At 56.1% G+C, this 12608-nt stretch overlaps 1 pseudogene; it reads left to right on the top strand.

Annotated features, from left to right (window-relative positions):
* LOC147095598 (scavenger receptor cysteine-rich domain-containing protein DMBT1-like) overlaps positions 1-12278 on the top strand; it is a 1107260-nt pseudogene extending 1094982 nt beyond the window's left edge.
* The last annotated feature ends 330 nt before the right edge of the window (positions 12279-12608 follow it).

Here is a 12608-nt window from a genome sequence, read left to right as displayed (position 1 = left end):
CACCGCCCCCTCACTGACCCACTCCCCCCTCACCGCCCCTCACTGAACCCACTTCCCCCCTCACCCCCCCTTGCTGACCCCACTCCGCCCCTCACTGACCCTACTCCCCCCTCACCCCCTTTCACTGACCACACTCAACCCCCACCACCCCTCACTGAATCCACTCCCCCCTCACCGCCCGCTCACTGACCCCACTCCAACCCCTCACTGACCCCACACACCCCCACCCCCGGTCACTGACCCCACTCCCCCCCACCGCCCCCTCACTGACCTCACTCCCCCCTCAATGACCCCCTCACCGCCCCATCACCGACCCCACTCCGCCCCTCACTGACCCCCTCACTGACCCCACTCCCCTGCCTCACCGCCCCCTCACCGACCCAACTCCCCCCTCACTGACACACTCACTGACCCCACTCCCCCCTCACCGCCCCCCTGAATGACCCCACTCTGCCCCTCACTGATCCCACTCCCCCCACTGACCCAACTCCCCCCCACCACCCTCACTGACCCTACTCCCCCCCAACCCCCTCACTGACCCCACTCCGCCCCTCACTGACCCCACTCCCCCCTCACTGTCTCCACTCCCCTCCACACCCCCTCACTGACCCCACTCCCCCCTCAATGACCCCCTCACTGACCCCACTACCCCCCAGCCTCACTGCCCCATCACCGACCCCACTCCGCCCCTCACTGTCCCCACTCCCCCCTCACTGCCCCATCACCAATCCCACTCCCGCCCTCACTGACCCCCTCAACGACCCCACTACCCCACTCCACCCCTCACTGACCCCACTCCCCCTTCAATGACCCCCCTCACTGACCCCACAACAAACCCTCTCCGAACCCTCACTGACCCTACTCCAACCCCTCACTGACCCCACTCCCTCCCTCACTCCCCCCTCACTGACCCCTCTTCCCCCCCACCGACCCCTTACTGACCCCACTCCCCCCCTCACTGACCCCACTCCGACCACTCACTGACCCCACTCCCTCCCTCACTCCCCCCCTCACTGACCCCTCTTCCCCCCCACCGACCCATCACTGACCCCACTCCCCCCCTCACTGACCCCACTCCGACCCCTCACTGACCCCACTCCCTCCCTCACTCCCTCCCTCCCTGACCCCTCTTCCCCCCACCGACCCCTCACTGACTCCCTCACCGACACCTCACTAACCCCTCTCCACCCTCACCGACCCCACTCCACACCTCACTGACCCCACTCCGACACCTCACTCCCCTTCACTGATCCCACTCCCCCCACGACCCCTCACTGACCCCACTCCCCCCCACCGCCCCCACTCCCCCCTCACTGACCCCACTCACATCCACCATCCCCCTCACTGAACCTACTCCCCCCCCACCGTCCCTCTCACTGACCCCACTCCCTCCCTCACTGCCGCCACTCTCCCCCTCACTGACCCCACTCCCCAACCCCTGCCCACCTCACCGACCCCACTACCCTGCTCACTGACCTGTAGCAACAGCGAGGTCTAGAGAATTCTGATCAAACTCGGATTAGTTTCAACTCCTTCCCATCTCTATTCCAGGTCCTGTGCCTGTACGGCTGGTGAATGGGACCAACATGTGCTCTGGGAGAGTTGAGGTCTTTCATAACGCCATCTGGGGGATCGTCTGTGACGATGGCTGGAATGAAAAGGCAGCGAGTGTGTTCTGCAGACTGTTGAACTGTGGGGCGGCCCTGTCAGCAACAGGGGATGCCTACTATGGAGAGGGGACTGGGGACATTTGGCTGAGTGATGTGAGGTGTAATGGGACAGAGCCTGCCCTCGATCAGTGCTCTCAGAGTCCGTGGGGTGTGAATAACTGCACACACAGTTGGGACGCTGGAGTTACCTGCTCAGGTGAGCGGAGTTACCCGCTCGGTGAGCGGATTACCCACTCGGGTGAGCGGAGTTATCCCCTTGGGTGGGCGGAGTCACCCGCTCGGGTGGGTGCAGTTGCTTGCTCGGGTGTGAGGGGTTACCCGCTCGGGTGAGCGGAGTTACCCACTGGGGTGAGCGGAGTTACCCGCTCGAGTGAGAGCAGCTATCCGCTCGGGTGGGTGGACTTACACGCTCAGGTGGGTGGAGTTACCCGCTCGGGTGAGAGGAGTTACCTGCTCGGGTGAGCGGAGCTACCCGCTCGGGAGAGAGCAGTTACCCGCTCGGGTGAGAGCAGTTATCCGCTCGGGTGAGTGGAGTTACCCGCTCGGGTGAGTGGAGTTATCCGCTCGGGTGAGAGGAGTTACCCGCTCGGGTGAGTGGAGTTCCCCACTCAGGTGAGAGGAGTTACCTGCTCGGGTGAGAGGAGTTACCCGCTCGGGTGAGAGGAGTTACCTGCTCGGGTGAGAGGAGTTACCTGCTCGGGTGAGAGGAGTTATCCGCTCGGGTGAGAGGAGTTACCCGCTCGGGTGAGTGGAGTTACCCGCTCAGGTGAGAGGAGTTACCCGCTCGGGTGAGAGGAGTTATCTGCTCGGGAGGGCGGAGTCACCCACTCGGGTGGGTGGAGTTACTTGCTTTGGTGAAAGGGGTTACTTGCTCGGGTGAAAGGGGTTACCCGCTCGGGTGAAATGAGTTACCCGCTCGGGTGAGTGGAGTTACCCGCTCGGGTGAGAGGAGTTACCTGCTCGGGTGAGTGGAGTTACCTGCTCGGGTGAGAGGAGTTACCTGCTCGGGTGAGTGTAGTTACCCGCTCGGGTGAGTGGAGTTTCCTGCTCGGGTGAGATGAGTTACATGCTCGGGCGAGAGGAGTTACCGGCTCGGGCGAGAGGAGTTATCCGCTCGGGTGAGAGGAGTTACCCGCTCGGGTGAGAGGAGTTACCTGCTTGGGTGAGTGGAGTTACCTGCTCGGGTGAGAGGAGTTACCGGCTCGGATGAGAGGAGTAACCTGCTCGGGTGAGTGGAGTTACCCGCTCGGGTGAGAGGAGTTACCGGCTCGGATGAGTGGAGTTACCTGCTCGGGTGAGAGAAGTTACCCGCTCGGGTGAGAGGAGTTACCTGCTCGGGTGAGAGGAGTTACCTGCTCGGGTGAGAGGAGTTATCTGCTCGGGTGAGCGGAGTTACCTGCTCGGGTGAGAGGAGTTACATGCTCGGGTGAGAGGAGTTACCCGCTCGGGTGAGTGGGGTACCGGCTCGGGTGTGTGGAGTTACCCGCTCGGGTGAGAGGAGTTACCCGCTCGGGTGAGAGGAGTTAGTCGCTCGGGTGAGTGGAGTTACCTGCTCGGGTGAGTGGAGTTACCTGCTCGGGTGAGTGGAGTTACCCGCTCGGGTGAGCGGAGTTACCTGCTCGGGTGAGAGGAGTTACCCGCTCGGGTGAGCGGAGTTACCTGCTCGGGTGAGTGGATTTACCCACTCAGGTGAGAGGAGTTACCTGCTCGGGTAAGAGGAGTTACCTGCTCGGGTGAGAGGAGTTATCCGCTCGGGTGAGTGGAGTTACCTGCTCGGGTGAGAGGAGTTACCTGCTCGGGTGAGAGGAGTTACCCGCTCGGGTGAGTGGAGTTACCTGCTCGGGTGAGAGGAGTTACCTGCTCGGGTGAGAGGAGTTACCCGCTCGGGTGAGAGGTGTTACCTGCTCGGGTGAGTGGAGTTACCCGCTCGGGTGAGTGGAGTTTCCTGCTCTGGTGAGTGGAGTTACCTGCTCGGGTGAGAGGAGTTACCCGCTCGGATGGGAGGAGTTACCCGCTCGGGTGAGAGGAGTTACTCGCTCGGGTGAGTGGAGTTAATCGCTCGGGTGAGTGGAGTTACCCGCTCGGGTGAGTGGAGTTACCCGCTCGGGTGAGTGGAGTTACCCGCTCGGGTGAGGGGAGTTACCTGCTCGGATGAGAGGAGTTACCTGCTCGGGTGAGAGGAGTTACCCGCTCGGGTGAGAGGAGTTACCTGCTCGGGTGAGAGGAGTTACCCTCTCGGGTGAGTGGAGTTACCTGCTCGGGTGAGTGGAGTTACCTGCTCGGGTGAGTGGAGTTACCAGCTCGGATGAGAGGAGTTACCTGCTCGGGTGAGAGGAGTTACCTGCTCGGGTGAGTGGAGTTACCTGCTCGGGTGAATGGAGTTACCTGCTCGGGTGAGAGGAGCTTCCAGCTCGGGTGAGAGGAGTTACCCGCTCGGGTGAGAGGAGTTAGCCGCTCGGGTGAGCGGAGTTACCTGCTCGGGTGAGAGGATTTACCCGCTCGGGTGAGTGGAGTTACCCGCTCGGGTGAGAGGAGTTACCGGCTCGGGTGAGTGGAGTTACCCGCTCGGGTGAGTGGAGTTACCCGCTCGGGTGAGAGGAGTTACCTGCTCGGGTGAGAGGAGTTACCTGCTCGGGTGTGTGGAGTTACCCGCTCAGGTGGGCGGAGTTACCCGCTCGGGTGAGTGGAGTTACCAGCTCGGGTGAGTGGAGTTACCCGCTCGGGTGAGAGGAGTTACCTGCTCGGGTGAGAGGAGTTACCTGCTCGGGTGAGAGGAGTTACCTGCTCGGTTGAGCGGAGTTACCTGCTCGGGTGAGAGGAGTTACCTGCTCGGGTGAGAGGAGTTACCCGCTCGGGTGAGTGGAGTTACCGGCTCGGGTGTGTGGAGTTACCCGCTCGGGTGAGAGGAGTTACCCGCTCGGGTGAGGGGAGTTAGTCGCTCGGGTGAGTGGAGTTACCTGCTCGGGTGAGTGGAGTTACCTGCTCGGGTGAGTGGAGTTACCCGCTCGGGTGAGCGGAGTTACCTGCTCGGGTGAGAGGAGTTACCCACTCGGGTGAGCGGAGTTACCCGCTCGGGTGAGTGGAGTTACCCGCTCGGGTGAGTGGAGTTACCTGCTCGGGTGAGAGGAGTTACCTGCTCGGGTGAGAGGAGTTACCCGCTCGGGTGAGTGGAGTTACCTGCTCGGGTGAGAGGAGTTACCTGCTCGGGTGAGAGGAGTTACCCGCTCGGGTGAGAGGTGTTACCTGCTTGGGTGAGTGGAGTTACCCGCTCGGGTGAGTGGAGTTACCTGCTCTGGTGAGTGGAGTTACCTGCTCAGGTGAGAGGAGTTACCCGCTCGGATGGGAGGAGTTACCCGCTCGGGTGAGAGGAGTTACTCGCTCGGGTGAGTGGAGTTACTCGCTCGGGTGAGTGGAGTTACCCGCTCGGGTGAGTGGAGTTACCCGCTCGGGTGAGTGGAGTTACCCGCTCGGGTGAGTGGAGTTACCCGCTCGGGTGAGTGGAGTTACCTGCTCGGATGAGAGGAGTTACCTGCTCGGGTGAGAGGAGTTACCCGCTCGGGTGAGAGGAGTTACCTGCTCGGGTGAGAGGAGTTACCCTCTCGGGTGAGTGGAGTTACCTGCTCGGGTGAGTGGAGTTACCTGCTCGGGTGAGTGGAGTTACCTGCTCGGGTGAGTGGAGTTACCAGCTCGGATGAGAGGAGTTACCTGCTCGGGTGAGAGGAGTTACCTGCTCGGGTGAGTGGAGTTACCTGCTCGGGTGAATGGAGTTACCTGCTCGGGTGAGATGAGTTTCCAGCTCGGGTGAGAGGAGTTACCCGCTCGGGTGAGAGGAGTTACCTGCCCGGGTGAGAGGAGTTATCTGCTTGGGTGAGCGGAGTTACCCGCTCGGGTGAGAGGCGTTACCCGCTCGGGTGAGAGGAGTTACCCGCTCGGGTGAGAGGAGTTAGCCGCTCGGGTGAGCGGAGTTACCTGCTCAGGTGAGAGGAGTTACCCGCTCGGGTGAGTGGAGTTACCCGCTCGGGTGAGAGGAGTTACCGGCTCGGGTGAGTGGAGTTACCCGCTCGGGTGAGTGGAGTTACCCGCTCGGGTGAGATGAGTTACCTGCTCGGGTGAGAGGAGTTACCTGCTCGGGTGTGTGGAGTTACCCGCTTGGGTGGGCGGAGTTACCTGCTCGGGTGAGTGGAGTTGCCCGCTCGGGTGAGTGGAGTTACCTGCTCGGGTGAGAGGAGTTGCCCGCTCGGGTGAGTGGAGTTACCCGCTCGGGTGAGTGGAGTTGCCCGCTCTGGTGAGTGGAGTTACCCGCTCGGGTGAGTGGAGTTACCTGCTCAGGTGAGAGGAGTTACCCGCTCGGGTGAGAGGAGTTACCTGCTCGGGTGAGTGGAGTTACCATCTCGGATGAGTGGGTTGAGTCTGCTGTTTCTGTTCGATAAGGTCAGAAGGGTTAAATTCTGAGGGCAGGTTGCATAGACTGGGCTTGTTTCCCTCGAGTATAGGAGATTAAGGGGTGATCTATTCGATGTGTTAAGGTGATTAACGGATCTGATAGGGTAGCTGGGGAGAAAGGGGTAGGAATGTATCTGGGGTGGTAGCCGATTGGCCGCCCGTTATACACAGCCCCTGAAATTTCGCTCCATTGCAGTCGATTGAATTGAATGAAATATCAGGTGCTGCGTATAATGGGCGGCCGATCCGACTCTGCCCGCTTTGTGCCACCGACTGAGACTAATGTCGAGCCCAGGCTATTTCCTCTGGTGGGGGGAGTCCAGAACAAGGAGGCATCACCTGAAAATAGAGCCAAGCTGTTCAGTGGTGATGTCAGGAAGCACTTCTTCACACAGAGGGTAGTGGAAATCTGGAACTCTCTCCTCCTAACAGCTGTTGAGGCTGGGGGGGGTCAACTGAAAATTTCAAAACTGAGATTGAGAGATTTTGGTTAGACAAGGGTATTAAGGATTACAGGACCAAGGCGGATAAATGGCGTTGAGTACAGATCAGCCATGATCTAGATGAATGGCGGAATGGCTGAATGGCCTGTTGTTCCTGTGTAACAGGCCCGAGAGGGGTGAATGGCCTCCTCCTGTTCCTGCGTAACAGGCCCGAGGGGACCGAATGGCCTCCTCCTGTTCCTGTGTAACAGGCCCGAGGGGGCTGAATGGCCTCCTCCTGTTCCTGTGTAATAGGCCCGAGGGGACCGAATGGCCTCCTCCTGTTCCTGTGTAACAGGCCCGAGGGGGCTGAATGGCCTCCTCCTGTTCCTGTGTAACAGGCCCGAGGGGGCTGAATGGCCTCCTCCTGTTCCTGTGTAACAGGCCCGAGGGGGCTGAATGCCCTGTTGTTCCTGTGTAACAGGCCCGAGGGGACTGAATGGCCTGTTGTTCCTGTGTAACAGGCCCGAGGGGACTGAATGGCCTCCTCCTGTTCCTGTGTAACAGGCCCGAGGGGGCTGAATGGCCTCCTCCTGTTCCTGTGTAACAGACCCGAGGGGGCTGAATGGCCTCCTCCTGTTCCTGTGTAATAGGCCCGAGGGGACCGAATGGCCTCCTCCTGTTCCTGTGTAACAGGCCCGAGGGGGCTGAATGGCCTCCTCCTGTTCCTGTGTAACAGGCCCGAGGGGGCTGAATGGCCTCCTCCTGTTCCTGTGTAACAGGCCCGAGGGGGCTGAATGCCCTGTTGTTCCTGTGTAACAGGCCCGAGGGGACTGAATGGCCTGTTGTTCCTGTGTAACAGGCCCGAGGGGACTGAATGGCCTCCTCCTGTTCCTGTGTAACAGGCCCGAGGGGACCTAATGGCCTCCTCATGTTCCTGTGTAACAGGCCCGAGGGGGCTGAATGGCCTCCTCCTGTTCCTGTGTAACAGGCCCGAGGGGACTGAATGGCCTCCTCCTGTTCCTGTGTAACAGGCCCGAGGGGGCTGAATGGCCTGTTGTTCCTGTGTAACAGACCCAAGGGGACTGAATGGCCTCCTCCTGTTCCTGTGTAACAGGCCCGAGGGAGCTGAATGGCCTCCTCCTGTTCCTGTGTTCCTACATTGCCCTGCTCTCTCGCTGTCCCTTTAACGTTCTTCCTCCTTAAATGTTTCTCTAGAAGCCCCGATGAGCTCTGTTGCAGTTTGTGTCTGATCCCCCTGCACCGTCTCACCCCTCCGTCTCTCCCTCTGGAGCCAGCACGCCATCAGACCACCCACCCGGCCTCCCCCTACCTTCCAAACTCTCTTTAGGACCTCCTCTTCACCTCTGCTTCCTCATGCCTCGATCTCTGTCTTTCTCTGTGCCCAGCCTCTGTGAGGGAGACACAAGTTTGTGGTAATGGGTCCACAGTCTACTATGCCTTCTCCCCTCCCCCAGTGTTTCTGGCACTAACCCCTCACTGTGGAACCGTTTCCACTTAGGCAGAGAGTTAGGAGGGTGACGTACAGAGAGAGAGAGAGAGAAACACACACACCTATATATTAAACACATTGCTTCCAACAGGAGTCACTGCACAATCATTAGGAGCAGGAACCTTCGCTTCCTGCTCTGTTTGTGGGGCGGGGCTCTGTAACACACTGGGTGAGATCAGCTCACTCAGCACAGGCCGGGGATGGAGCCTGGGCCTTTCCTGCTCTGTGTGTGGGGCTCTGTAACACACCGGGTGAGATCAGCTCACTCAGCACAGACCGGGGATGGAGCCTGGGCCTTTCCTGCTCTGTAACACACTGGGTGAGATCAGCTGACTCAGCACATGCCGGGGATGGAGCCTGGGCCTTTCCTGCTCTGTAACACACTGGGTGTGCTCAGCTCACTCAGCACATGCCGGGGATGGAGCCTGGGCCTTTCCTGCTGTGTGTGAGGGGCTCAGTACCACACTGGGTGAGATCAGCTCACTCAGCACAGGCCGGGGATGGAACCTGGGCCTTTCCTGCTCTGTGTGTGGGGCGGGGCTCTGTACCACACTGGGTGAGATCAGCTCACTCAGCACAGGCCATGGATGGAGCCTGGGCCTTTCCTGCTGTGTGGTGGGGGGGCTCAGTACCACACTGGGTGAGATCAGCTCACTCAGCACAGGCCAGGGATGGAGCCTGGGCCTGGGCCTATAAAATTCTGTCAGGCCTGGACAGACTAGATACCGGAAGGATGTTTCTGATGGCTGGGGAGTCCCGAACCAGGGGTCATCGTCTAAGGATAAGGGGTAAGCCATTTAGGACTGAAATGAGAAGGAATTTCTTCACCCAGAGAGTGGTGAACCTGTGGAATTCTCTGCCACAGAGGGCAGTGGAGGCCAGTTCATTAAGTATATTCAAGAAAGAGTTGGATATATTTCTTAAGGCTAAAGGGATCAAGGGATATGGTGAGAAGGCAGGGACTAGATACTGAATTTGGATGATCAGCCATGATCTCATTGAATGGCAGAGCAGGTGCGAAGGGCCGAATGGACTACTCCTGCTCCTATCTTCTATGTATCTATGTATCTATGTGTGGGGCTCTGTAACACGCTGGGTGAGATCAGCTCACTCAGCACAGGCCAGGGATGGAGCCTGGGCCTTTCCTGCTCTGTGTACTGCTCACTGACTGGTCAATGTTCACCCAGTGTGGCAGGGACATGGATTCTCAAAAGACACTTTGTAACAATCCTCTCTTTTCCCTTTGTTTCAGGAAGTGTCAGGACTCGGTCTCAGAAAACTTGCCTCGCCCCCCAAAGGTGTGTTGAAGAAGAGTAAAACTAATCATCCTGTCAGGGCCTCCGTGTCTCTCATTCTCTTCGGAGCTCCACTCTGGGCAGGTCTGGCAAGCAGGAGAACAGTGCTCCGCCCTCCAAATCCATACAGGGGTGCTGGTGTGTGCTGGGAGTAGAGTGACACAAAGCCCCTCCCCCCCCAACCATCGCATCGAGCCCGTCTCCCTCGGGGGAATAAGGACACTTACTCCTGGGAAAATAAGAGGCTAAATGGGGTAGAGGAGCAAAGAGATCTAGAGGTACAGATTCACAAATCACTAAAATTAGAGACACAGGTTAATAAGGCCATAAAAAAGTAAACCCAGCACTGCCATTCATTTCTAGAGGAATAAATTTGAAAAGCAGACACGTTATGTTAAACTTATGTAGAGCCTTGGTTAGACCACACTTGGAGTACTGTGCACAGTTCCGGTCTCCATATACCTTGGTTAGACCCCACTTGGAGCACTGTGTACAGTTCTGGTCTCCAAATACCTTGGTTAGGCCACACTTGGAGTACTGTGTACAGTTCTGGTCTCCATATACCTTGGTTAGGTCACACTTGAGAGCATTGTGTGCAGTTCTGGTCTCCATATTACAAAAGGATATCGAAGGTGCAAAAAAGATTTACAAGGATGATCAGCTATTTACAATCTGTATCAATGACTTAGATGAAAGGACCAAGTGTAATGTATCCAAGTTTCCTAACGATACAAACTGAGGTGGGAAATTAAGTTGTGAGGATGCTGCAATGGGATATAGCCAGGTTAAATGACTGGCCAAGAAGGTGACAGATGGAGTATAATGTGGGGAAATGTGAAATAATCCACTTTGGTAGAAAGAGTGGAAAAGCAGAATTTTTTTTTAAAAGCTGAAGAATTAGTGAATGTTGGCATGCAGAGAGACTTGGGTGTCCTTGTACATGAATCTGGACTGGAAGGCTGTTTCCAGTAGAGTTCTGCAGGGCTCAGTACTCGGTCCCTTGCTTTTTGTGATATATGTCAATGTTTTAGACTTCAATGTAGGGGGTATGATTAAGAAGTTTGCAGATGATGCAAAAATTGGCCATGTGGGTGATAGTGAGGGAAAAAAGCTGTAGACTGCAGGAAAATATCAATGGACTGGGCAGAAAAGTGGCAAATGGAATTCAATCTGGAGAAGTGTGAGGTAATGCATTTGGGGAGGGCTAACACGGCAAGGGATTACACAATAAATGGTAGGATACCGAGAAGTGTAGAGGAACACAGGGACCTTGGAGTGCATGTCCACAGATCCCTGAAGGGAGCAGGACAAGTAGATAAGGTGGTTAACAAGGCATACGGGATACTTTCCTTTATTAGCCAAGGCTTAGAATATAAGCCCAGGGAGGTTATGCTTGAACTGTATAAAACACTAGTTAGGCCATAGCTGGAGTACTAGGTACAGTTTTGGTCACCACATTACAGGAAAGATGTGATTGCACTAGAGAGGATAGAGGAGATTTACGAGGAGGTTACCAGGACTGGAGAATTTTAGGAAAGATTGGATAGGCTGGGGTTGTTTTCTTTGGAACAGAGGAGGCTGAGCAGAGACTTAATGAAGGTGTATATAAATATAAGGGGCCTAAATTGAGTGGATAGGAAGGACGGATTTCCCTTCGCAGGGAGGTCAATAACTAGGGGACATAGATTTAAAGTAATTGGTAGGAGGATTAGAGAGGAGTTGAGAACTCCCCAGAGAGTGGTGGGGATCTGGAACTCACTGCTTGAAAAGCTGGTGAATGTAGAAACCCTCATCACATTTAAAAAGTACTTGATTATGCTCTTGAAGTGCTGGAACCTCCAAGCCTACGGACCAAGAGCTGGAAAGTGGGATTAAGCGGGATAGCTCTTTTTCGCCTGGCACAAACCGATGGGCCGAGTGGCCTCCGTCTGTGCTGTAATTTCTATGATTCCATGAATCACAAAGTTAACATGATAGTACAGCAAGCAATTAGGAAGGCAAATGGCATGTTAGCCTTTATTGCAAGGGGGTTGGAGTATAAGAGTAAGGAAGTCTTGCTGCAATTATATAGGGTTTTGGTGAGACCAAACCTGGAGTACTGAGTATAGTTTTGGTCACCTCACCTCAGGGAGGAAATACTTGCCTTAGACGGGGAGCAACAAAGGTTCACTAGATTGATTCCTGGGGTGAGAGGGTTGGCCTATGAGAAGAGAGTGAGTGGAATGGCCTATATTCTCTGGAGTTTAGAAGAATGAGGGGTGATCTCATTGAAACATATACAATTCTTAGAGAGCTTGACAGGGCAGATGCTGAGAGGTTGTTTCCTCTGGCTGGACAGTCTAGAACGAGGGGATATAGTCTCAGGATAAGGGGTCGGCCATTTAGGACTGAGGGGAGAAGAAATGCCTCCATGGCCCTCGCTCCCTCCCTATCTCTATAACCTACTGCAGCCTGACAAGCCTTCGCAATCTCTGGCTTCCTCAAATTCTGGCCTCTTGCGTATCTCCAGTTTTATTCACTTCACCATTGGTGGCTGTGCCTTCAGCTGTCTAGGCCCTAAGCTCTGGAATTGCCTCCCTAAACTTCTCCACCTCTCTCTCCTCCTTTAAGACGCTCCTTAAAACCTACCTCTTTGACCAAGGTTTGGTCACTTGTCCTGATACCTCCTTACGTGGCTCGGGGTCAAATGTTGTTTGATAATCTCTGCTATGAAGAGCCTCGGGACATTTTACTACCTTAAAGGTGCTGGATAAATACAAGTTGTTGTTGATTCTATCACAAATCTTTTCTCGTTATTGCAGATTTCGATGAGAAATGCGTCGGTGGAATGGTGCAGTTCACCGTGATTGGTGGAGACCTTTGCCCCTCCGATCCTAAGGTGACAGAGGCTTTGGAGGAAACGGTGAGTATTATTTATCTATCCCCGGGGCAATGATCCACTCTCATTGTCTCTCCCACCATGGGATATTGAGGTACACGGTGAGTGTTATTAATCTATCCCCGGGGCAATGACCCTCTCTCAGTGTCTCTCTCTCTCTCCCCGTGGGGTATTGGGGACACGGTGAGCGTTATTAATCTATCCCCGGGGCAATGACCCTCTCTCAGTGTCTTTCTCTCTCCCCGTGGGGAATTGGGGACACGGTGTTATTAATCTATCCCCGGGGCAATGACCCTCTCTCAGTGTCTCTCTCTCTCCCCGTGGGGTATTGGGGACACGGTGTTATTAATCTATCCCTGGGGCAATGACCCTCTCTCAGTGTCTCTC

This window comes from Somniosus microcephalus, unplaced genomic scaffold, assembly GCF_052327205.1.
Source record: "Somniosus microcephalus isolate GS21.2 unplaced genomic scaffold, FLI_Smic_1.0 unresolved_chr1, whole genome shotgun sequence".
In the NCBI taxonomy this organism is placed as follows: domain Eukaryota; kingdom Metazoa; phylum Chordata; class Chondrichthyes; order Squaliformes; family Somniosidae; genus Somniosus; species Somniosus microcephalus.
This window is presented reverse-complemented; position numbering and strand designations above follow the sequence as displayed.